The 27,066-nt window shown below is 44.2% G+C and overlaps 1 long non-coding RNA gene across 1 annotated transcript in view; it reads left to right on the forward strand.

Annotated features, from left to right (window-relative positions):
- LOC147679064 (uncharacterized) overlaps positions 1-27,066 on the forward strand; it is a 137,735-nt gene that overhangs the window by 58,338 nt on the left and 52,331 nt on the right. Inside the window, exon 2 of the long non-coding RNA XR_015300992.1 lies at positions 1,714-1,806. This is a non-coding gene — a long non-coding RNA (uncharacterized LOC147679064). The remainder of the gene's footprint in view (positions 1-1,713; positions 1,807-27,066) is intronic.

Genomic DNA, 27,066 nt, shown 5'->3' on the forward strand with positions numbered 1-27,066 from the left:
GCCGATGTATTACAGTCAGTACAATTATGGGTTTCCACATGTCATTGCATTTCCTTACACTGTGTCACACTGTTTCCTGTCTTGTGATTCTGCACTGACATATTTAGCTAACTTCTGCTGACTACATGTACCATGATGCTTGTCTCTTGTATGTTGGTGACAGTACAGTGCTGGGGTTTGCCTATGCATTGTGTCTAATGGGGAGGTGTCTGGTAGGGTGTGTCATGATGCGCATGCTTCTTACCTGTAGCTGTAGCTCTCGCAGAGCTGTCCAGGGTCCCGATACCAACGACACTCTCCCTCTCAATGGTGCTGGAGACCAGTTCCTCCAGCTCGGTGAGGGGTGGCGCCGGGTTCGTGCCTCCTCCAGTGTGTCCAGCCTGCCTCTGGAACTCACCCATCTTCCTTTTAGTGAGGCTGCGGATGTCATAAAACCTCTTTTTCAGTTCTTCTATGGACCTGGGGGTGACACCCGCAGCATTCACCTTCTGGGCGATGTCGGCCCAGATTCTCCTCTTGGTGCTGTCTGGCACGTTGAGGGACAGCTTGCCAAACAGCTGGCGGTGCACCCTCACCACCTCCTCGACCAGCACCTGAAGTTCGGTGGTGGTGAACTTGGGCTTCCTCTTCTGGGAGGACTTCTGGCTTTCTGACTGCTCTGCCATGTTCTCCAGTTCAGTTGGCAACCTCCTTCTCCCACTGCTGCTAACTGTGAGTGTTGAGCTCAGGCTGGCTTTCCAGAAACTTCTTAATTAGCTGCACCTGCCAGGGTTGCCACTCCCTGTTTGGGTGGTGGAGGGGGAGCCACCTCATTGGCTGAATCGCCTATTGCCGATTCGGCTTTTACCGATTCGGTAATATCCGATTCGGTGAAATCCGAATCGGTATTATCCGAATCGGTAAAAGCCGAATCGGTTCATTCAATGCATTCCTATGGGCTTTTTCGCCATGGGTGTGTTTTCATGGCTACGAATCTATGATTGCCGAATCGGATTTTACCGAATCGGTATTCGCCGATTCGGGAATATCCGATTCGGTGGTAGCCGATTCGGTGATTTCCGATTCGTTGTTGGCCGATTCGGTACTTTCCGATTCGGACCGAGCCGAATCGGAACGTACCGATTCTCATTACCGATGCCGACCGATTCGGTATTCATTCGTTTTTTTTTCCCTACATCTCGTTTTCCGATTTCAGAATACCGATTCGGCCCGCCTCGGTATTTTGAAATCGGAAAATCGCGTTTACCTACATCGGGCCCTAAGATCCTAGATACTATGAAACTCATGCTCCGAATTCTCCCTCCCTTTTTCACATGAGGTTAAACAGTTTTAATTTTCTTTTACTCCATCTGCCCTGTTATATCCACATGTGTAAGGAAGACTAAGTGTTCTTCTACGAGGCATATTTCCGAAGGTGGTCTATGCTTTCTGATGGTCTTCTTGCTTCTCCAGCATTTCTATAGTTGAATCTCTTCATATAAAAAGAGGGGTTTATGTTGTTCAGCATTGGCTTATAGTTAAAGGGATCTATGTGACTGAGCAGTGATCTGTACTTAATTTTAGCAGGAATGCTGGGATTTTGTAGTCTTTGAATGATGCTATGTTGCTGCTGTTTTCATAAATGGCTAGAAGGAAGCATAATATTGGCTCTGTGTCTTTAATAAAGTGAGCACTTTCATCATTACATTTAGAAACCTCTGTCTTTGCCAACAGCTATCTGGGAGAAATAGATATGGTGAGACACGTTTAACCTATACTGCATAGATAACGGAGACTCTCCTACTTCTCCACATCCTGCAAGGAAATGTAAGTTGTCACTTGTAAACCGATAAGTAAAAACTGAATCATCGAAGGGGAAGTGTCAAAAATAGTACAAAGAGGGCCGCAATGCATCTATGATTGTAACCAAAAGAGAGACAGTGTATAAAACATGGACTTCCAAATAGCCTGGAAAGAGTACCACTGTTAGAGAGCAGAAATTGTTGTTAATGTATCTTACATGTTTACTCTGGCAACACCTTTCTGACTATTTTGTTGTGGTACAGTACACTTTGTTGTATTGTACTGTACTGTTGTGTTCTAGACATTAGCCCAGCATGTGACATCGTGCATTGAACGCTAACATGCATGCACTCCATGACCATCACTGGACTCGGCTAAGCAGGCTACATATGAAAGGACACTTGGTCCGCTTGGACATCAGAGCCCTGAAAGAGTGAGTTGTTTATGCTGAGTCAGCATCAGGGAGCTCCATATGCATCTGAAGAACATAAGCAGTTGCCTATTATTGGGGCCTCCAGGTACAGTGCCACAGGTGGTCACCTCAGCCCATGTCACCAGGGACACAGTGGTTTCAGTGGCAGGCATTCCTGTGACAGCCAGTGCATTCGGAGTGTTGTAGTCCTGGATTGCATCGATTGGACCAGCAAATCTCATAGTAGTGATTTGTAAGTGAAACCTCCAGTGTCCATGATGGCATAGGTGTGATCTTCAAAATATTCTCAATTGGAATGAAATACCAATGGGTGCCGATGCTGAACTTTATAATGCATTAGACAGAGCCCCTAGGTGAAAACCATGAATTCCCAAAAAGCTCTCATTGTAGAAATAAAGAGGGTGTGACATGCTGACTTATGTGTGTATGGATTTACGTAGTCCTATCCTAGCTCCAGTGCTACAGTGTGCTGAACAAGAGATAGGTTTATAAAGAGGCTGGCAAAGGCAGACCCAGGACATACCTGGGTTGGAGGGGATATAAGAGAGATTATGGAGGTGGGGCACAATGCAGGCAAAGCGATTACACTAGGGGTTCCCAGTTTGGCACGAAGAGAGAGTTGTAAAGGAAGAAGGGTATACCCCGGGGGGGCACTGAAGAGGGTGCAAAAGTAGGAAAAAATGTATCTCTGTGGTTGGTCTGGAAGCACAATAATCCTAAAACATTAATATTAGGGCTTCTAGAATAGACTGGAAAATTGACCAGTGTCATGAAGTACTTGGACCATGTATACTTCTAGAAGAAAGTACGTTTTTTTGGTCCTGAATCGAGCAAATATAGAATTCAGCTTATCCATTACAAAAATAATATATCCATTTTACTTACCTGATCTCCTGATGAAGCCCTGTCCCAGATACAAAAAGCACCTAGTCGTCCATTTCAACTCGGATCTCCTATTCACCCTGGAAAGTAAAAACACGGTCTATAGATGAGGTTTCAAGCTTTGTACAGCAGTTTCTTTACTCACATCATTCAGCTTTCTTGGGGCCTTCTTTTCAATTGTTTAAGGCCCAGGGAGATTATTGTAAAGATTATGATGGCCACAGAAGCATCACCCACCGTGTGCTGCCAGAAGCATCCCAGGGCATGTATCTCATCCCTTTGAAATCGTAAAACGGGAAACAAGGTGAGCAATATTCTATCTTCTCCACTGGATCAAAACCTTCCATTATGTTTAGGAACGTCTCAGACTGGATGTAACACTCCGTCAACCACGCCTACTTCCTCTGGGGGTTACTAAACACAGCGCTATTTGCTAATTTCTGCATTAGAGGGTGATCTGCAAATAATTACAATTTTTTTAACAGTTACAATATTCTCCTACTGTTACTGATTGGCCTTCCACAGCTTGTGGGTTACACAGGTCATGAATAGGCGCAGTACATTTTTAAAACCACTTCACCTTTTGAGACTCAATTGATCAATTGTGGGTTGGAATGACCTTTTCATGAACACAGGTATGCACAGTGGAGCACACTCATACATGACCATCTGAAGTCTGATTTCTCAGTCTCTGGGTTCGAAAGATTCCCTAAAATGTACAGCCTGCACTTGGTCTGTCTAGCACCTTCACTTACTTTAGATTGCAGTCAGTGGCATCAACTTGGGCTAGAGACATGGTGGCTGGGGTTTATCAATCATGCAAAAAGAGCACCCCTTACCAGGCAGCTCCCTTTGACAGCCTTGTCCAAATAAAACTCCTCGCACGTATCTCGGTCACTGTATTGTTATCTGCCGCTCTCTCTCTCTCTCTGTCTTTCCAAATGACCAGCTCATCTCTATGATTAGTATCAGAATGGTCTGAGCATTCTAGCCATTCACATTGGATTCACTCTGCCATAGCATTCTTTTTTGTCTTAAAAAAACATTATCCAAAAGTGTATGCTAGAAACCAGCCTTCTTTTTGGTCCCCCTTCTTGGTGACCAGAGGACCTAGGCTCCCTCCCGGTCCCAACGAATAAAGCTAAAAACTTAGGAGTCATTATGGACAGTAAGCTCACCTGTAAAGAACAGGTAAATTCAGTAATTTCATTAGCATTTTACACTCTAAGGACGATCAAGAAAGTCCTCACTTACATACCTAAAGAGACCAAGAGGACGGTGGTTACTGCCCTGTCCTTATCGAAAGTCAACTATTGTATGGCCTCTATCTAAATATGCAGAACCAACACCTGCATAAATTGCAAATTTTGCAAAACACACCAGCCAGATTGCTTACCAGAATACCCAAATTAAAGTCAGCCAAGCAGGCCATTCGAAATCTTCACTGGCCCCCGATTAGACAGCACGCCAAATTCAAGGCCCTTTATATTGCGTATAAGACTCTCAAAGGAGCATTTTTGAGGCACAGCTTTTAAAAATATGTGCCATCCAGATATCTGTGCTCTTCAGGAGCAACACTTGGCCATTCCTATGATTTACAGTACAAACTGGGGAGGCAGAAGTTTTGTGCTGGGTACAGCCAAACTCTGGAATGAACTACCCCCTAATATGAGAGCCATGGCTAGCTTTCTAGCATTCAGATAGACACTCAAAACATGGCCTGTTGAATAAATCAGCTATCGACCCTATCCTGCTGTTATTTGCTAGCGCCTTGACACCTCCGGGTATTTGCGTGCTTAAAAGTTTTTACTAACATAACATTAAGTTTTAAGAAGACAGGGACTTGAAAAAGACAAAATATATACAAAGTTATTTATATTGAATACATATATGGCACTGAATTGGGAAAAATATGGAATGAGGAGGAAATGAAGGGAATTAAATATAAGAGCAGTAAATTAAAAGTCATACCAATCAAATCCCAATGAACCCCTAATGTATATGTCAATTGGTAACCACGTTGACTCGAGTCCCCCCGCCGCCGCTGTCCTCTAACTTTCCCTAACTTGCGGTGCCTGAAGAGAATTTCCCTCTCTACCTGATTCCTGTGGCTGGAGGTCGGTGAACAACACCAAACGCTGACTCGAGTCCCCCCACCGCCGCTGTTTGCTTACTGCGGCCGCCGAGTGGGGGACTCCATTTCCCAGCATCCCTTGCCGGGGCGACGCCTGATCACCGCATCCCAGCGCCCGGAGGACTGATTAAACCAGCAGCAGTTCCGGCAGAGCGGGTAGTGTCCTCTAACTTTCCCTAACTTGCGGTGCCTGAAGAGAATTTCCTTCTCTACCTGATTCCTGTGGCTGGAGGTCGGCGAACAACACCAAACGCTGACTCGAGTCCCCCCGCCGCCGCTGTTTGCTTACTTCCGCCGCCGAGTGGGGGACTCCATTTCCCAGCATCCCTTGCCGGGGCGACGCCTGATGACCGCATCCCAGCGCCCGGAGGACTGATTAAAACAGCGGCAGTTCCCGCGTCGCGGGATCGCGCGCAGGTCTGCGCCGGGCTAAGCCCGAGCAAAGGGCGGGCCCTCTGTGGCCCAAGGAGGCCCAAGGAGGACGGGACGGCTACCCCCCTTTCGATCCAGCTTCGTGATCTACGGCATAAGGTGACTGTAATCCAAAATTCTAAACCTTACTTCCTGGTCGATTGCACAGTGGAATCTCACTACTGACTAACATTTACGATTCAAAGCAGAGGCAATTGTATAGTATTGCAGTGGATATACCTAATACTCTAGGACATTTTACAACAACATGATGAAAGTCAAAAAAACTCCTATCGCTACAAGATCCTCCACCAGGAACAAAGTGGCCCCTACTACACCTCTCCCTACCCTCACTGCTATTGACATAATGTTACAGAAAACTATAGGCGTTGTGGCAGATGCTATCCAAACTACAGAGAGACGCCTTTCGTTAACTCCTAACCTGTGTTTCCCCAACTTATCACTACACAATACCGCTACCATTAATACCCTTGACACCACAATAAACTCACAGGAATCACTCCTAATGCAATCCTTTACAGGGTTGCCAAACACCCAAGCCAGAGAAATCTCATTACCAGATACAAGTACACCAATAATTTGTAACAGCGGGGAAAGCAGTCCACCGCTGATCTGTAGCCCACATGTCAATTCAGGTACTTCTCCTCCTTCTAGAGTTATGCCTATAGTTTCACCGTATGAGGCATACACGGGGGGACCACCACCTATAAATACTTCTGTCCGCGAAAAAGGCAGCCCGACCATTAAGCCCAAAAAGCGGAATACGAAAAAATGAAAATCAAACATGAGGATAATTTCCCGACCCCTCTGTAAACATAAGCTTTTAGCAAAGGATGTTTGGTCTACATTCATATCAACCAAACAGATAAGCAAGACACCAACTCACCAGACTTCACTACCACCTAGTCTGATGGTATCCCGACAGCCAGAAAATATATTAGGTAGCACTGATCGGTCTTGCCAGACTGATTTATTAATTTTAAGTGATAATACACTTTTGACTCAACTAGAACATCTAATAAGGTCCCTCCTGCTGCCTATACGAGAAAGAATCATTAAGTTGGAGGAAATTATTGAGAAATCTGAAGTCACACAAAACAAAAACACAGCAACAGTGTTAAAAATACTTAGATCATTGCCATCAAAAGAGAACCCCACGTCAGTCAAATGTCCATCAAAACCGACTAATAATAAGACCATACGACCAAAGAACCACCTCTCAACGGCAACACTAAACAGTCATTACCCCCTCAATCCACAGGACCAGCCCCAAATATTTCCAATAAAAACTCCAACGCTCGCGACAATACTGCACTAGTAGTAATCCTAGACCCCAATACAGCTCCCGAGTCCCCTTTAGCTGAAAATGAAGAGAGTGAATGGGCAGCAGAGGGTCTATCCACTGACAAACAAAATGACCAGCACGGACCTCTAAGGCCCATAGTGTCCCAAAATACGCCCACAAATGACCTTCTTGAGAAACCTCACCGGATAGTAGCCAAACAGCCAATTCATACCAATCTTCCTCCCGAGTCTCACCCCTACACAATAGTCATGATAGGTGTTCCAAAACTGGGTGAGGGGAAAACAGAAACATACGGGGAATTAAAAAACAAAGTGAGTCATTGGCTAACCACACACAGGCCGCTTCCCTCACATCTCGATGGACAAATAACCCATGTCAGGAGGGTAGACTGGGTGGGACATAGATTTAAGTCTACTGAGGGTGAGTGCATTATTGTAACCTTTAAAGACACTCGCGTGGCAAGTCACATTAGCAGATAGAGGGACAGTTCCACTAATAGTCTGATTCGCACAATGTACCTCAGCTACTTCTATCCCTCTAACGGTCCCGGGTCAAATAACAGGCATCCATATTTTCTAGGGGAACAGAGAGGGCCCTATACCCTCACTAACCAACACCAAAACCGGGATACTATGGGTAATTATAGCCACTATACTCCTGATGACCTACTATATCAAGGTCGGAACATACCCAGGGACCATAGAACCATAAATCACTTCGCAATGTACCCAGAGAGGTAGCAAGGATCATACCAAGTACCTCAATACGAATACCCCTATTCAACCTACATGAATAGTCAGTACAATGTTCCTATTTCAAACAGATTTAATGCCTTCTATGAGCAGTGCGGCCTGGAGGGGGTCGACTGACTACTTGAATCGCGAACCTCCTCTGTATATAAAGATCATGTAAACTATGAGATAACACTTGATAAAAATGATGGCATAATGGGTCTAAATGAACTTACCATTACTGAGAGACTATTATCGATCGACCAGATGGGCCCCGAAACAAGAACCCTACTAGAGAGTCCGCTTTCACAAAATCAGTCAAACTTGTTCACAGACCATCCAGAGGTTCTTAGCCGCGAACCAGCCATGGTAGAAGATAACCACAACATTGTGGAAGAACAAGTAGTCATACGAACAGAGTTTATTCACCTGAAAATTGCTAACCCTGTAAACACAGACATAGAGATAGATACAGATACAACATCGTTATGCAGCACAAGCCTGGTCTCTTGGAACACGGCAGGCTTGGCCGATAAAGTTTGTGATCCTACCTGGCTGACCTTTGTCAAACAACACGCAGTGATATTTCTGCAAGAAACATGGCTGGCAGATAAAAAATACGCCCACATCGAGGGATATCAAAGCTTCCTCACCCCAGCCGAACCTTCGAGTAGCGGAAGAGCAAAGGGGGGCCTGGCAATTTACATAAGTTTGGCTCTTATCTGCCATTAAAACATCCGTCACTCAGGCAACAGGAACATTCAAGTACTAGAGTTAAAGAGGGGTAAACATACCTTGACCCTGATTAATTTTTACAATGCAGTAAACCAGTACGGAGAATGTAACTTACTGCAGCTGTGTGACTTTATGAGAGAAAATGTGAGGAACTCGTCAAGCAAACTGCTGATTGCCGGTGACTTTAATACCCATCCCTGTGGGAACCAGGAGAGACGCCCATGGGATATCTAGGGTGTAATAGCATAAAAGGTTTTCACTTTGACCATTCTCGGCGCGGAACTCAGCTCAACATCTTGATGAACGAAAACAATTTACTTGTAGCTATGTATGAGACGGCGGAGCATACACTTTTCCAAGTTCCCACATATAAAGGTAATTCAAACGGATCATATATAGACCATATCCTACTATCTACGGACCTTGCCAACTTTGCTTCAGATTTTTGTATCCAATTGAATGCCCATAGCGATCATAATCCCATCTCCATTAAATTGGGTGGTGGCATTCTTGACCTGCGAAAGCGTTGCAAAGGCCGGGGAACTATAAAGTGTACAAATGGAAAGCGCCGGCTTAAATGGACAATGGTGAACTGTGATAACTTGTATACCTCGATCAATAACCTATGTAGTTCCTATCTTTCAATTTGTGTGTCAACTACATCATCTCCTGGACAAACTTTGTCTGCATTTGAGGGGGTCGTAGCAACAGTAGGGTCTTTGTTGATGGTGCCAGCAAATGGGCATGCTGGCAATAACCCAAAATGGTTGATCATTCTTGTTCCAAAGCCAGTAGAGACCTCAAGACGGCCCTAAAAGCTAGACCCAGAGACCCGGCATGTATCAAGGCTATGCTCGCAAATTATAAAAAAAAACGTCACGGAAAAAAGAGGTAAAGGCAAGCACTTGGGAGTTTCCTTTTAGATCCCAAAATTTTGGTTAACAGCGCCAGGTTTTGGGAAATCATCAATAAACCTTTGTTTGATGACCCAAGTAATACTGTTCTTGGCACAAACATTCCAGAGGAAGAATGGGTCACCCATTTCAGTACTATTTTTAAAAGCAACAAGCCACAGGCAGAGTATAATTCTATCACTCCTATGGAGAATCTTCTGCATTTTTCAATTAATGAGGTCGAAAAAGGAATTCAAGGCCTAACTTGTAATAAGGCCCCTGGGCCTGACGGCCTTCCCCCAGATCTTTTTACATCTTGTCCATCACTATGGGCTCCAGTCCTTACCGCTGTAGTTAATGCGGCGGCAGTTTCTGGTTGCCCAAAGTCGTGGAGATTTCCACTATAGTACCCATATTTAAAAAAGGAGATCGCAGCAGCCCACTCTGCTACAGACCAATATCCTTAATTAATTCTGTAGTAAAAGTAGTGGGGGGTGTAATTTTAAATAGGCTAACAGCCTGGGCAGACGAAAATAATGTAATCTCCCCAATTCAATACGGATTCAGGCCTGGTCACTCAATGATTACCCAGTGTCTGAACCTGTATATGATCATAGGGAAATACACCATGGCCAGGGAAGGTACAATTCATATGGCATTCATGGATCTATCGTCGGCTTTCGACTGTGTAGACCGAGGTAGGCTATGGGATGTCATGGCAAAAGTGGGTATAGAGCAGAACCTGATTAACTTATTAGCCGACATGCACTCTGACACTAGAGCAAACGTCAGATATACACAAGACTTAAAAGTAACAAGGGATTTTGGAATACATTGGGGCGTTCGCCAAGGGTGTATTCTAGCCCCATTCCTCTTCAATCTGTACATTAACGATTTAGAAGAGCATCTTCTAGGTACAGGAGTGGATTACCCCTACGTCGGCCGGAAAGGACTGCCGGTTCTGCTTTACGCGGACGACGCAGTCCTGATATCCAGGACTGCAACAGGCCTACAAACCCTGATAAACGCTTTTCATGACTTCATGAAGTCCCGGGATTTGAGTATTAACAACTCAAAATCTTATGTCATGAAGGTAGGCCTGGGGGAAAAAAAGCCAAACTCATTTAATGTCAATGGGGAAAAAATTCCTGTAGCTAAGACATTCTCTTATTTGGGTGTCCTCTTTGACCATCAGCTAAACTGGGGACCCGCAGTACAGAGGAAAATGGGAGAGGTAACCAGGGCCAACGCAGCTATACTTGACTTCGTAAGAAAAATGGGTAATAGTCCGGTGGCCGCATTGCTCCAACTCTATCAAGCAAAGAGCACAGCTATTGCATGCTATGGAAGTGAGCTATGGGGGTTTACCTCTACTAGAGGCCTGGAGCTTGCAGAAAATAGCTTTTTAAAACGGGTTTTGAGGGTACCGAGGGGAACAGTAAATTTCTCTGTTCATGAAGAATTGGGTATGCCCTATTTATGCGACAGAATAGCCGTAAATCCAATACTTTGTTGGCTAAACTGTTGGATAAATACTGACATACCCCTTACCCAACAAATCCTGAAAGAAGCATTATCATGGGAAAATGGGTTTAAAGTCCCCTGGATCAAATACATCAGCAAATGTCATTCTGACCTAGGGCGTCCCAACCTTTTTGCAACCCCAGAGCTTATTACTAAATCTGACGTTATTTTTGTGAAGAAAACCTTCATTGCATCTAGGTATCTAGCCCGGGAGGAGGCCGAACTAAAGTAAGACAGTGTACGGAAACATGTGCTATTAAAAACCTCTTTGCAAATGGAACCGTACCTGTCATGGCCCCTGTCAGGTTATGGTCGCTTTCTGCTCACGAGGTTTCGCCTAGATCTATTCCATCTCCTATTGGCCGTACCGAGGGGGGCCCATCGAGGCCAAGTGTTGCCACCTTGCGGCTGCGACGAAAAGTCTCCGCAAGACCTGGCACACTTTTTATTCTTTTGTCCCTTTTATCTTGTACCACGGAAGCTATATTTAAAAACAATCCTCAAACAATTGAATTTTGCACAAATTCGACCAGCACTTTATTACCTCCAACTCCTAAGCTGTGACTGCACTTTATTTGTATGTAGCTTTTTAAAACTTGCAATTAAATTTAGGAAAAGCATGGAGGGGTAATTGAGTTGTTGCTGAGAGAAATATTTTTTAATCAACACAATTATTTATAATTTTTTTACTGTATACTCTGCTTGTGATCCTCTATTCTATGTGATTTTTAACAATATATGGATTTTATGTGTTAATTGGAAGTTTACTGAAATGTGCTTTTATGGATGTTACTATGAACATTCGAATAAAGTTCTTTGACTTGACTTGACTTGACAACCACAGCAAACATTCAAAAGATTTACATAGCACGATTTATTGATCCTCTTGTGAAACTGACTCCCTCTTACCAGCTTTCAATGTATAGGTAAGATGGAATACAGTAAGTCGTTAAGTGGAAAAATCTTTCATAGTGTGTCCCAATTTAATCCCAAAATAAAATAGAAGTTTTTACAGTAGGAGTCAGAATTCAGACAAGTCGATGCATGCTATTGTTCATGCTCACAGCTCGTACCGCCGACCTCCAGTGAATGAGTACAGGGCCGCCTTTAGGGCTGTGCGACTGGTGCGGCCTCACTGGGCACTGTCCTGTGGAGAGGAGCGCTGTTACCTCAGCGGGGCGCTGTGTTTAGCAATATCTTATGATAGCAGAGATATGGGGTACTTTTGCAGGTATGTAGGAAGAGAATCCTAAGAGGCGGTCATGGGACGTGGGGGCGCCATAAGTGATTGTCGCACCGGACACCACCAGCACTAAAGCCGGCCCTGAATGAGTAAATATGAATTGAAGATGAAATCGTCCCTCAAGGACACTACAGATTTTCCTAATAAACTGGGAAACATCACAATAACAGATGAGGAACCCACATTATTGTGTACCATTGATGTAAAATCCGTATATTCATCTATCCTGCACCAGCAAGGCATTGAAGCAGTAGGAAAAGCTTTACTGCATACTGAGTATGAAGAAGACATGAAAGTGTTTTTGATGGAATTATTGGAATTTACTTTAATGCACAGCTATTTCAAGTGGGAGAGTAGCTGGTATCTACAAAAGAGTGGCACATCTATGGGCAATTGCGCAACGCTGACATATGCAAATATATTCATGAATGACTATGAGGAGGAACATATCTTGAACACACCAATATGGCAGGATCAAATACAATTGTATTTATGCTTTATTGATGATATTTTCATCATATGGAGAGGAACAACAGAAACACTGAAAGCAAAAATAATACAACTGAATGCCATTGATGAGAGGATACAATTCACCTTTGAGATACAGGAGCAGTCTATTAATTTTTTGGATGTAGAGATCACCAAAACACCTACAAGCTTTGAAACAAACTTCTACAGAAAACCTACAGATAGGAATATCACCTTGATGTACAATAGTTTTCATCCGCAACCGTTAAAACAACATTTACCATACTCTCAATTGTTGAAAATCAAAAGGATTGTCTCAGACCCCATTAAGGCGGAAAAACAGTCCAAACATATGATTCAGGGTTTTAGGCAAAGAGGATACCCGGAAGATCTACTAAAAAAAACATCCAAGTGAGCTATCAACAAAACTAGAGCTGAACTTTTAACTTTACAACCTAAAACTAAGGAAGCTAGAACAACATGCGTAAGCAAATATTCCACAATGAGCTGACATTACAAGAAAATAGTCAAAAGACACTGGATTCTTCTAAAAATGGAACAAGATTTTAGAAATATCTTTGAACAAGAACCCATTTTTGCATATACGAGAGCTTAAAACATAGGAGAAATTATCAGGCACCCTTTCCAGACCATTGATAAACAAGCATTTACAATGCGATAGGTCTCGCAGCATTAAAGTTTGAGTTACTGGCATTGTAAATGACAATGCTTTGCATTCATTTTTTTTTTAAATTTGCAATTGGTATATAAACATTGTTTGTGAATGGTTAGCTGTTGCTTATGCTAAGCAAAGTTGGCAGTAATATAGAGTGCTAGTCTTGCTTGTTATAAGCATGCTGATTAAAAATAATTATTTACCATAGGAGAACCTTACCGACTACACTAAAGGGTAATAAGCTACATGAAAATAAAAATATTGCTTAATATGCTAATGTGCTCAGAAGCCAAGGCACAGGAAAACCAGTAAAACAAAAGCAAGTCGAAAATTCTGGTAGGACAAATGCTGCTGTACAAAAAGAACAGGACTGCGTAGATGTGTCAGACTGGACATAGGCATTTGTTCTGCAATTTATGCTGTGTGCACTTATATATGAGCTGTCCGTGTATGCCTGTCCAGTGTAAACCGTCTACGGGTACCCACGAAAAAGACAAAACTACATCTACCCACAATAGATTGTGACCCGCAATACAAATCTCTCAGAAGCTATTGGAAAGAAAGCTGAAAATCTCCTAATTTGTTTTCCAAAACATTAAATATGAAAAGTTGATCTGGCCTTGCTTCTGCTAAAAACACACTTGTACCTCACATTAACCTGTGTTCACCCACTAAACATCGGTGTGCGCGCCTTGTTGTCCATCGCCATGTACACCATATACTATGACCCTAAGAGCCATGATGCTTCGCATCCTGTTCCCTAATAATGCATAGAATCTTGTTCTCCTGAACTGGACATCGTTCATTTCTCTTCAGATGCACAGTGTACTTCTCACCCAATGTATCCCTAAGTGTAATACACAGTTCTTCTCTGAGGAGCATTACTGGTGCAATCCAACATAATTATCCAGGTCTGTGAGGAATGTGCTGTTCCATTCCAGGTTTTTCATTGAATCCTGGGAGTTTTAATCTTATTTATTCCATTATAAAACAGGACTACAAGTCCCAGAATGCAAAGAAAAATCCTGGACTGAAGCAGCATATCATGGTAGCTCTGCTAGTACTACTGTAGTGAACATACACGGCTAATGCACCCTGTACCTGCTTCACTGTTTTATATGTGGCTGCTTGTCTGTATGCATTGATGCCTGCATGTTTGTTCATTCGGCGTGCTTGACTGTATTTCTACTGGAGACTGTGAAATTGAGTGCCCCTAGGCGTGTTGCTCTGTGTGCATAATCGGCTCTTTTACACGTTTACTATTTGTTTTTCTCTGCTTGCATCTCTTATGTAACTCATGTAATTGAAAGTCGTTATGTAAGGCAACTGGTTCTTCTGTAAAGAGCTCTGACACCTTCGGGTAATGTTCGCGCTATATAAAATAGCATTAAATAAAATAAACGGTGACGGTGTGTGATGAGAGCCGACATCGTCTGGCACACGGTGGCAATGCGCGAGTTGTAAAGTCTGTTGTATATATTGAAACAACTATTTTCAACATGCACTTGGAACTACGTCACAACCTGCTTTAACCCTCCGAGCAAATTTACTGAAACACCACTGCGTGCGCTCTTGTTTCGATCCGCATTTACTTCGAGCCCAATTCTGAGGTTTAGGCGAGTGCATGAAATAATCACAAAACAAAGCGTTCAATTGCTTATTTTTTAATAAATATTTATTGGCTTGGGATTCATATTTAAAGATAATCGATCCCTTTTCTGCTAAGTTAGGCAACCGGAGAAAATAAAGCATTAGTTGAGGGCAGTGCGTGGGAAATAGGCAGTCTGTCTCCGTGCGCCGCACACATGGATCTGGACTCAGTAGCGAAACCAAAACTTACCAGGTTCGCGTCGTAAACTGTCTACGGTACAAGCTCACGCGCGGGACCAAATCCCAAGGCGTGCGTCGTAATCCGACTCTGCCATGCTTCTCAATGCTGTGCGTGGGCATCTCTTGTCTCTACTCGTTGTCGGCTGAGCCGACGACTATAGTTCTCGCAGCGAGAACGCGCTTCGCGTGCTTTTCGCAGGCTCGCCCTAAAAAGGATACAGTGGTACAACCCCATGTTGGAATTTTAACAATTGTCACAATATAATTCGAGGAGGCTACATCACCCACCCCATGAAATGGTACAAAATTAATTTACAAGTAAATGCCACATGTGACACTTCCAACATTATTTACATGCTCAAATATCCATGTGGGAAAGCCTACATAGGCCAGTCGGAACGCAAATTGAAAATTCGCATGAATGAACATAAGAGTAACATCAGAGCCAAAGCCATGAATTCTACGGTTGCCTCCCACTTCATCGAGGCTCAACATCATATCAGCCAATTGAAAGCCTGTGTACTGGAAATAGTAGAAAAGGCCTAAGGAAGAGACAACAGAAATACATTGCTTAAGAGCGAGAACCATTGGATTTATTATTTGAACACTTTAAAACCAAATGGAATGAATGAGAGAGTGGAATTTCAGTGTTATCTTTAAACAGCATATTTGTCTTCCATTCGTAACTTTGTGACTGGGCACGATTGTAACATTGCTTATATTTTGGGTATAATGTACCTATCAGACTGCTAGCAACTGATTATCCATCGTTCATACATATCTGATTGAATTTTGATTTTGATGTAATTTAATTTAATGTATTTTTTTACTGGCATACAAAACACTAAATTTTGCCAATTGATGCACCTTTGGCACGCATATTTTCTCGCAACATTTATCAGTTAAATAAGGTCCGTCATGAAAGTATTAGCTTAGTAACACAGTTGTTTCTTCTTGAATCTTAATCTTTATAGACTACTAACTGCGCGCAAATCTCAGTCACCCAGCCTCCTATTACTCGATATGACGCATAGATGTACGCACGCATTTTCAACTTTACCGATAGGTACCGGTAGCCACACGCAACGTGCAACGGAGATAAACACTTCGTGCTCTGCAAATCGGTAAGCTTTTTTGAGATATTTATGCCCATACATACGCGTAGACATGAGAGAACGGTTTTATTAGTGTGAAAGGAATTTAGCGAGATAAGTTTTATCTTAATGCATGTGTCAGTTTAACAGCTAAGAATGAGACATCATGTTCACGTTAAAACAAAATAATCAACAAGCGCACATAGCTCACAAGATTAACTCACACGTACAATGTAAGACTTGCACAAGCAAGTGTTTCACTATTGTGAACACTTATTGTGAACGCTAAGCACATAACGATGGACACAACTTTTCATAAACCACGATTAACAAGGTGGTGGATATACTTCGGGTGGAGAGCCCATATATTCCCCTGATGAAGGCAGTACGCCGAAATGCATAGGGAGGAGCCAATGTTGGTGAAGCGCTTGATGCAGAAATTATGTACTGTGGGACATGAAGTTTCATCTTTAAGGCAATTGAATACATGTGTGAAACAAACACATTAAAGTACTAAGCAACACGCAAGAAGATTTGAAAAGAATGTTTATTTGAATTTTGCTGTAGATTCAGCACATCAACCTGTGCCCAGGGAGACACCCCATGGAAGTGGTGCTGCTACTTAAGCGTTAAATTCTTACACTCCCGAGCAGGGAGTGATTCCCAGGAGCACGGTATAACTGGAAAACTATGTTAAAACTCGCAGTGCACGATCCACTTGAACCATTGATTAAATATGAATTTGAACAGTATATGGTTTCTCAGCATGGCATTCTGCCCCTGGAGACTGACCTGCAGTCCCTCACCGAAGTTAAGTTGATAATATGACATATTTCAGAACACCAGGTACTTTTCATGAGCAAGTAGACAGTGTGGGAATATTCTCAAATTAGACAGTAAGAAATGAGAAAGAACAAGTGGGCTCCGTGTTGGGATTTATGTGTTTTGATCTGAACAAGAAGATCCTCTGAAGAATAGTGTAAAGTACATAGGGACACAATTGTTTTTGCAGAAACTTATTTCCTTGGTCAGTGACCACTATGTGCCTATAAAAGATGGAGTATTTGACTATAAGTGGCCGATGGAGAGTCCTCAGATGTTCTAAGATTGAAGAAATGTAAGGTAGACCAAGAATGAGGCACACTGCCACTTTATGTTTAATCTGAAGATGGGTCATGAATCACGATCTTTAGAGGAAGAGCAAGATGGACTGAACCACTGTCCTGCAACAGGTAATGTAATGAGATGCTGTCATATGGCTGATGGGGACATTATTGACATGGCTAAGTTAGCATGAGTTCTGCTGCCATGATTCTGCTTTTGCGCACGTTACTACATGACTTTATTTCGCAGGACTCTGTTTATGCCTTTTACATGACAACCGCCTGCTTCGCTCGTTCTCTGTCTGTTCCTGTAGTTTAGTCTGAACACTGTGAGCAAGGTCAATAAACACTGCTCCTTGTTATTCTGGTCGGTCCCTAGCACCTAGACAAAACATGCTAAAACAGCTGCGGCTGCCTGAAACTGGTGCTTTGATATTATGGGGATGCTTGCTTGGTTAAGACACGCTTGGAGAGGGACCTTTCCAGGAAGAAGAGCCGTGCAATTCCTATGATGTAGATATACCATCTGGGCACTAAGGTATGGGGTCTGCTGACAAAGCCTAGAGATCTTCTATTATATAATAATACTGCTTCCTACCAAGGGGAAGGTGGTTAGGCCTTATAGTCTGTTATCCACAGTCGATATAAGATGACATCTCCCTGTATGGACTTGCGATAACTGTTTTAGGTTTATGCGTTTTGCTGCTGGTAGTGGCTTGTATACTGTATTATAGAGCACAATAATTAAAATAAACATTTTAAACTATATCCGTGTTTTTGTCAATTCTTATTGTGCACAAGTATGAGTGAGTGAGCGAAAGGGTACATCTTGTCACCTGAGAGAGTGGGGAGTGTTGTGTTCTGGTGTGTCTAGTCATTTGCAACTTCTTGTTTTTGTAGGAGAACAAGTGAGACACTATAGCTAGTCGGTCCTGGGATCGTGGGTACTGAGGCTTTAGGAAGACTTAGCCCCTATGCACCGAAGTCTCGTATTCCTTCACATAGTTCTATGTATGTGCAGAATCCCTGCAACATGGCGCCACCAACGTTTGGTCTGGTACTTACCTGCGGGACAGTTCATGTCACGCAACCTACTGGTGGCACCACCTGGAGTTGCTGCACAATCGCCTGTTCATAGTGGTTTGGTTGTAAGTCCCCAAATGATTAATACAGTGATGGGCAAATGTCCACAAAAAAAAGAATGAACTTCCGGACTGTCTTGCTGAAACATTTGGGCAACTCGAAGCGGTTTTTCCAAATACCACTCCTGTTGAGAAACACAGGATCTTGACTATGGGCTTACACAAAGGCCTTGTTCCTGAGTTAGCTGATTCTAACACTTGGGGTAGAGTGTTTGCAGTGGTATATTCGATGTGTTTTGGCACCCCTCAATGACCGTTCTCCCTTCTGTGATAGAACATGTTCAGGATGAACATGAGCCAAAGCGGCCCTGGAGTTGGGAATGAGACTGGTGGGGGTGGTCGACATTCTTTGCGGTATCATCCGATATTGTTAGCGATATCATCCTTGCTAATTTGAAAGGTGAAGCTTTGAGCTTACAAGAAGCTCCCTGCTTGGAGGCTGTATCTGGTGCAAAAAAACTGTGCAAATTGCCAAAGATTATTGCTAAAGCTTATAAAAACGTAGGGCGCAATAGTCTGGGAATTAAGCCTTTTTCTCAAACTCAACGCAACAAAAAGCCCAACAAAAGCAGGGTTTACGTGCTTGTTCACCGACACCTGAGCATCCTTATGATTTGCGCGACTGTGCATAAATTAGGACTCCGTACAGGTTTCAAGTCCCTGATCAGCACCCGCCTCATTCTTTCCAGGAACCATCGGATTCGCAAGTCGGTGGTGGAGAGCACCAGGATCACAGCAAAGGAGTGACCACACAGCAGGGACAAGATCAGCCTTGCCAGTTTGACGTAAAAGCCAAACAAGAGGGATCTACCTCATTTTAGATCCCCGTATCAAAAGAAGAAGGTTTCCACTTTGACAGCGAAGTATGCCTCAGAAGGTGAGAACCCTACTCCTAGATTGGACATGGGCAGTGACACTCCTCAACAGCGCGACAGAAGTTACCATAGTGCGGGAGCAACTGATATGTTCATTACAGTAGAAACAGCTATCACACGAGTTGCACCCCCGGATAGACTCGATGAAATAGTCCTCCAGATTGAAGGTGATATACAGCTTAAAATTACTGTGGTTTTATGGGAACATCTCACGTCCTCGGATGACATTTTGTTGGCAGAGGCAGATTGGCCTTCACCATTTGTTCTGACCTTTTCTCGAGGGGAGGACGTGATACTTCCGAGTTTTTCACCTTACGTCCCTGAGGAAGCTAAGCAGGCTTACTCATCGGAGTAGCTTTAGCCCTGGCCCGTGTGTTGTATCGTGATCAAGTAGGCTGGGATAGGGATTTGCCGCCACATGTAATACCTTTACGATCTGCGCCGCAGCCACAATCTCAGTAAAAATCAGATGGGAGGCTAAAGCTTAGGACTGTGACATTTTATCCCAATTGGAATATCAAGGTGTAATTGAACCCTGTGTATCACCCATGAATAATCCTCTTTTTCCAGTTTTGAAACCGGATGGTTCATATGGCATTGTATTGGATTATCGAAATTTAAAAAGTCATGTTCGTACATTTGCAGTACAAAACACACAAAGCTCTGCGTTAGTAAATAATATTGTTCGTAAAAATACAAGACAACACTAGATATATCCAATGGTTTTTACAGTCACAATTTGGCTCAAGAGAGCCGTGATTTGACCGCATTCAGCACGGTTCGAAACCAGAAAAGATTTACACGTTTATCTATGGGCTATAAGAACAGCCCTGGAGCTTTTGCTGCACGTGTTGTGTCTTTGTTACACAGCATTGACCCAGATGCGTTGTCGTATATCGATGATATTTATCTGATGGATAAAAAACTGATCTAGTCCACGTGGTTCCGATTATTCTGTCATTTGCTGACGTTGGGTAAAAATTTAATTTTGCTAAATCACACATCACTTGTTTAGCAGTGCTCTTTTTGGGCTATGAGCTCAATAACGACGGTAGGGGGTTGGCCCCCCATTTTCCGGAGAAAAGTGCACAACTGCAAGCTCCGTCTACTCTGAAAAAACGTCAATCTTTGACTCTTCTGTTTCGTCATTAACCATGATTCTTGAATTTCGGGAGGACATAAATTCCTGATTATGCCCAGCGTATCAAACCGCTTTATGCATTGATACAACCTACATATTCTTCTGCCAGCTTGAGGTTCCGTGACGATTGTAAGTGATGTTTTCGACTCGCACAAATATGGTCGAGTCTGGTATCTACGAACCGCAAATGACGAGTTTAGTGGGTGTACGCAGTTTCGCTGTGCTAACCTAAACCGTTCGTCTGTTTCGTGGGTTTATCCATCTGTACCCACGGGTTCCATCTTAGATACGGCATCCATTTTGTTTCTTGCCCTCAAGTAGCCAGCGAACGGACGCTGTCCGCTTCGCGACCCTGGGATTCCCAAGACATTTGCGGAAGACACATTTCCTTTGAAAGTGTCTTTATGATGAGGGGGATGATACTGTAAGGCAGATGGCCCCGCTCGAGGCTCATCTTGCCGTGCCGGTCTATTGTCTCAGCCGTGCATCTCATTAGGCACGTCCCTTTGATGCCTGTAGCTCGTGTTTCCCGATACCTCCCCTTTTACACCCTTTCCCATCTCCCCACTGTTTCCATCTTCCTTTGCACCTGTCCTTGTTCCCTCTTCGATCTGTTTATTGTTGATTGGAATGTACTAATGGTGGGAAGATGGGCTTTTACAGTTGGGAACCGCCAAATGTTTCCGCACTTATGTTCCGGACCCTGAATACATCAAAGCGACCCCTCTCGGGGATAATTTTGGGAACCAAGTTGTAAACCTTTGTGTACCATGTAAACGTATGGGAGAAATATGTATATAAGGAGCGACCCACTTGCAGCAATTTGAAGCAGTCTCCCCAAGTTGCACGTGTTGTACTTGCTGTGACTTCTGTGTTCCCTGCAGTAATAAACCTCGAATCTTTGACGCCGAAGGAAGTGTCCCGTGTCTCTGTCACTTGTACGCCGGAACAGGTTACCCACGAAGGTTTCAGGTGTTGTCCCCTGGCACCGCTGGGTCTTAAAGAACCCAGTCCTTCAGTTGGCGCCCAACGTGGGGCTACATCAGTGGTACCGGTCCAAGCCCGACGATCGTGAGGAACTTCGTGTGAAATCTCCGAGGGAAGGTGCACCCCGCTTCATCGATCCTGTTGTCGAAATAAGTGGCCCGACGACTTTTCCCGCGAAGATTCCCGCCTCCTGACGGCTGCGACGGACTGCTGCCCTGACTGTAGACCTGTTTTGGCGCCTGGCGTAGACCTTGGTATAGCGAGACGATTGACGGGCCTTCCTGGTGACGCCATCGATCTTTGAGTTAAGTATTTGTGGGTCGCTCCCAGAGTTCTTGGTTGTGGTTGCTTAGTGGTTGCATGGTGCCATTGCATTTGTGGTTCTTGGTACTTTGTTGTGATATTTGACGCCTGCAGCCGCCAAAGACCGAGGGTTTTTGCTCTTTGCTGGGACTTGGTAAATCCCGTAACCCTTGAAGTTTGTGAAACTCGGCTAGTGTGCAAGATGCCTGGTCGCTGTACTCTGTTTAGTTGTTTCAGACGTTGTGGTACGGATTCCCGACTGGAGGACTCGTGTCCGATACCTCCGGTTGGAACTCCCACTTATGAGCTCTACAGTAAACATGGACTAGGTCCTATTACCTTTAATGAATATTGGATTCGTTACACCAAAAAAGATGGTGTCCTTAGTTGGCCACCTCACTGTAGTTTTGAGACCCCGATTTTAGATAATCTTGAGGCAAATTTGTTTAAGAAAAAGTCAAGGCCGGCCAAGTTTGATGCCTTTCGGTTGTGGCGTAAAGAAGCCCGACAGAAAGAGATCAGACAGACTAAACGTAATCAAAGAGATGGTGTTGCTACCATTGTAAAGAAAGCAGAGCAGTTCCAGCGTGATAAGGAGGATAAGGAAAAGGAAGTATTTGATAGGTTACAGCGTATGTCTATAGATAAATGCTATCCCGTTTTACCTACGGAGTCGGATAAGAAGGAAGAATTAGTTGAGGATCCTTTAATGTCCTATCTTATGAAATCACCACCTCCGTATGCACAGGGTACCGCAGTTGCTGTGGTCCCCCCTGCTCCTGTTCCTCTTGTTGTTCCTCCTGTTGTTCCTCAACCTGTTCCTCAACCTGCACCTGTTCTTCCGACTATTCCTGCTTCTTTGCCTACTGCTGTTCCTACTGCTCCTCCGCTTGTACTTCCACATACTCCTGCTCCCGCTACCGCTCCTGCTTTACTTACTCCTGTTGCTTCGTCTGTCTCTACTCCTTCTCTTGTTAATCCCTTATGTTATACTTCTCCGTCTACTCGATGTCGTACCTCTCCTGTTGCGGCTAACTTCTTTAATTCTCTTGGACCTATTCTTGAGTCCGCTGGTTCGGACGGTCCTCAAAGGCGTAGCCAGCTTCCCGGTAACAGGGAGCGTGCAGCGCTGTATAACATGGCGATGGGTTGGATGACACATCCTCTTAGAAATCCTCCACGTGCTGTACTTGATACGTTCTGTCAATTTAATATACCGACACAGAGATACGTTTTCGAAGAAATGTGCAAGGTTCTGCGCGACCAAATATCGGCCGATGCATCTGATGTATTGACCGCCTTGTCTGATCTCCAGCTTCAGTTCTCGAGCGGAATGATAGTGGACACCAACGTTTGACGCGCTGTCGAACGGTTGTTATCTCTTCGTCCCTCTCCGATACCTCAAGCCTTGTTCGTTGAGGACGTTGAAAGACAGTTTGATGCGTCAGGTCAGTTTCCCATGCGAGAAATTCCTCCAGTATGGATGCCAGCTAATCCTCAGGCTCAGCCCCCGATCTTGGCACATTTCCAGAGAGTGTGGATACACCTCCCATGGAAACGATCAGAAGTTTTACAGGTAAAGCAATCTTTGCCTGACCCTCGCAAAAATCCTGCAGGGTACTATAAAGAATTATCGCAGCTTGTAGATGCTACGATAATGAACCTTGCCGATATCGACATGCTGTTTGGGAATGTCGTACCGCAACCGGTATGGGCAAAGATTCGTCAAGAAAACCATGCGGTAGAATTAGGTGGTGATTGGGCTGCTCTTATTGCGGCAGATGCACGACAAACTGGTGGTGCTAAACCTGAACAGCTTATTACCGATCTCCCTCAGAGAATAATTACCCTAATGAAAACGCTTATGCCTGCTATGAGGGTGAATTGGGACAAACTGTCCGCTTGCAAACAAAAGAAGGATGAGAGTGTCTCGGATTTCTTTACGAGATTCGAGGAGGCTTTCATCGACCACAGCGGTCAAGATATGGGCACCGAAGGTGGTCAAAGGTTGTTTGTGGACAAATTTGTTTCAAATTTACTGCCTGACTTGAGCAATAAATTAAGAAATTCTGAAAGTGCGTGGGCTGTTTCTACTTCCGCTCAGATATTGGCTACGGCTCAATATTATGAGAATAGGGAGAAAGAGGAGAATGACCGCGCAGATAAAAAGACGAAAGAACTTAAAACTAAAGTGTTGTTGCAGCAGGCTTATCCTCCGCGTTCGACTCAGAATGACTCGCAGCGGAATCGGTTGCAGTCACAGTCAAATAGGTCGCAATCGCGAAATGACTCCTCTTCCCAAAGATCTTCGTTAGGGTACAATCAGTGTGCCTATTGTAGACAGGAGGGTCACTTAAAATTCAACTGTCCTGTTTTAAATGATCGTGATAGTGGTAACTCCTCTAGAGGAGGTCGTGGTGGTTCTCAGCAGACATCACGTGGTAGGGGTCGTAGTGTTCAAAATGATCGTTCAGATAACTCATCAAATTCCAATAATTGTTTTGATCAACGTGGATCCTCGCAAGGACGATCTGCGCAGTACAATGTAGACGATTATTACGTCGATCAGGGAACTGACGACAGTAATTACTAGGACAGCCATAGACAAGGAGAGGGAGTGGTATCAGTTCCGGTTGATCAGAGAGGGCCTTACGTCGCAGTTGCTACATCGGGCGTCGTTGAGCCTTTTCTGTTGGACACTGGTGCAGCGAAAAGTTCCATAATGCATTCGAAACTCCCTGGCGCACCTTTTTCTGGCTTAACAAATGTTTCCGTTGGATTCTCTGGCGCCCCTGTTAGCAATCCAGTTTCACGCCCTTTGCCCCTTACAATTGGGCCACGTGAGCTCGAAGCTCCGTTGATTTTGACTACTGGTTGTGGTGAAAATCTTTTGGGCCTGGATTTGCTAAAACGTTTGTATGCAACTTTGTATTGTTCTCCTGCGGGAGTAAAGCTTACTTTGGGTGACAGGGTTGTCTCTCCTATGTACTTGTCTATTGATAAGCTTCCACCAGAATTGAGTTCTCTTCCTGCATCTTTGTGGGCAACAGGTCCCAATGACGTGGGCCTGCTTGACATCTCCCCTTATGTTGTTCAGCTGAAATCTAATGTGCGATTGCCACGTATTCACCAGTATCGTATCTCTCTTGATGGTGAACGAGCGTTGCTGGCAATTATCTATGATCTGATCGAGAAAGATGTTATTGAGGAGACTCGGGGAAACGTGTGCAATAGCCCTGTACTGCCCATTCTGAAACGTACTGATCCCTCGAAACCGCCTGTTTATCGTTTTGTTATCGATTTACGGGAGGTAAATAAAATTGTGATTCCTCAGTTCCCTGTTGTGCCTGATATCACAGCGCTACTGACTCTGATTCCAGCTTCTGCATCTTGGTTCTCGGTGATCGATTTGAAAAATGCTTTCTTTAGCATCCCGATTGCCGAAGAAAGTAGAGACCTTTTTGGTTTCTCTCTTGGTGGCCGTAGCTTCCGGTTTAAACGTGCTCCTCAGGGCTACTGTGAGAGTCCATCCATTTACAGTCAAGCCTTGAAGGGTCAATTGGATGCGTTTATGTTGCCGGCTGGTGCGGCCTTAATCCAATATGTCGATGACTTATTGGTGGCTGCAGATACTCAGGACATTTGCAAACTTGCTACGGTGTCGTTGCTGCAACATCTCTGTGACTTACATCACAAGGTGTCACCTTCTAAACTCCAATATTGTTGTCAAGAAGTAACCTATCTAGGTCACTTATTGTCAAAGGAGGGAAGGCGGTTGACCCCAGAGAGAATTGCAGCAATTGCGCGAATGACTGTGCCAACAACCCAAAGAGATGTGCGTGCCTTTCTGGGCATCACGTCATACTGCAGACAGTGGATCCCGAATTTTTCACTGTTAGCGAAACCATTGGTGGCTCTTACGTGCAAAGATGTTTCAACTCCTTTACCATGGACGGAAGAATGTCAGAAGAGTTTTTCTGAATTGCGTGACTCATTGTGTTCGGCTCCTGTGTTAGGTACCCCTGACTACAGCAAGCCGTTTACACTATATGTTCATGAGAGGGAAGGCTGTGCCTTGAGTGTCTTAACGCAACCTTTTGGTGGAAAGCAACGTCCATGTGCATATTTTTCCTCGACCTTGGACCCGGTAGCTAGGGCATTGCCGAGTTGCTTGAGAGCAACAGCGGCAGCTGCGGTGTCCATCCGACATTCAGCAGGATTGGTCATGGATAATATGCTTACGGTGATGGTTCCGCATGCAGTTGATACTCTCCTAAATCGTACGAAAACTCAGCACTTGACGAGTGCAAGATTGTCTGGGTACGAATTGACGCTTTTGGCAAGTCATATTCAGATAAAACGTTGCAATGTCCTAAACCCGGCGACTTTATTGCCAATTAGTACAGAGTCAGATGAAATAACAGCTCACGACTGTTACTTAAGGACTGAGGAGGAAACAAAAGGTCGCGTGGACCTTAAAAACACTCCTTTGGATGATCCCGATGGGACTTTGTATGTGGATGGTTCATGTTTTAAATTACCAAATGGTGATGTGACTACTGCGTATGCTGTTGTAACTTTGGATACTGTTGTGGAAGCTGCAAGATTGAATCAGAACTCTGCCCAGGCTGCGGAACTGATTGCTCTTACTAGAGCGTGTGTGTTAGCGAAAGGGAAACGTGTGAATGTGTTTACCGACAGCCAATATGCATTCGGCGTCGCTCATAGCTTTGGACGATTGTGGAGAGAGAGAGGGTTTATGACGTCGCATGGTACGAAGATTCAGCATGGCCAGCTTGTCAATGATCTTTTGGATGCACTTACGTTGCCTAAGCAGGTAGCGATTGTTAAATGTAGTGCGCATCGTAAGGTGACGGATGATGTCGGTCGTGGTAATGCGTTTGCGGATGAGACTGCTAAGAAGACTGCCCGGAACCTTAGCACTCGAATGTATGTGGCGAGTTCGGTTAGGTGGCCTACAGAGACTGGTATGTGTGAGGATACTATCGAGAGTGTGAAAGCGATACAGAATGAGGCCACCGAGACTGAAAAGACGAAGTGGAAAGAAAGTACGGGAAAGTTGGATGCGAATGGTTGTTGGGTTGATTTGTCGGAACATAAGAGATGGATGTTGCCAGATGCGTATGTGCTAGCTGTTGTGATGATGGCACATGGGTTAGCACATATTAGTGTGAAAGGTATTTGTAAGTTGCTGTCCCCTGTGTGGAAGAATGATGGTATTACGAAATGTGCTGAACGGTTGGTTAAGAATTGTATGGTATGTATGTTGTACAATCCTGGTAAGGGAACCCCAACACCTCCTGGCCATTTTGCTCCCCCATCATGTCCCTT

The sequence above is a fragment of the Lissotriton vulgaris genome, chromosome 11 (genome assembly GCF_964263255.1).
Source record: "Lissotriton vulgaris chromosome 11, aLisVul1.2, whole genome shotgun sequence".
Taxonomy (NCBI): Eukaryota; Metazoa; Chordata; class Amphibia; order Caudata; family Salamandridae; genus Lissotriton; species Lissotriton vulgaris.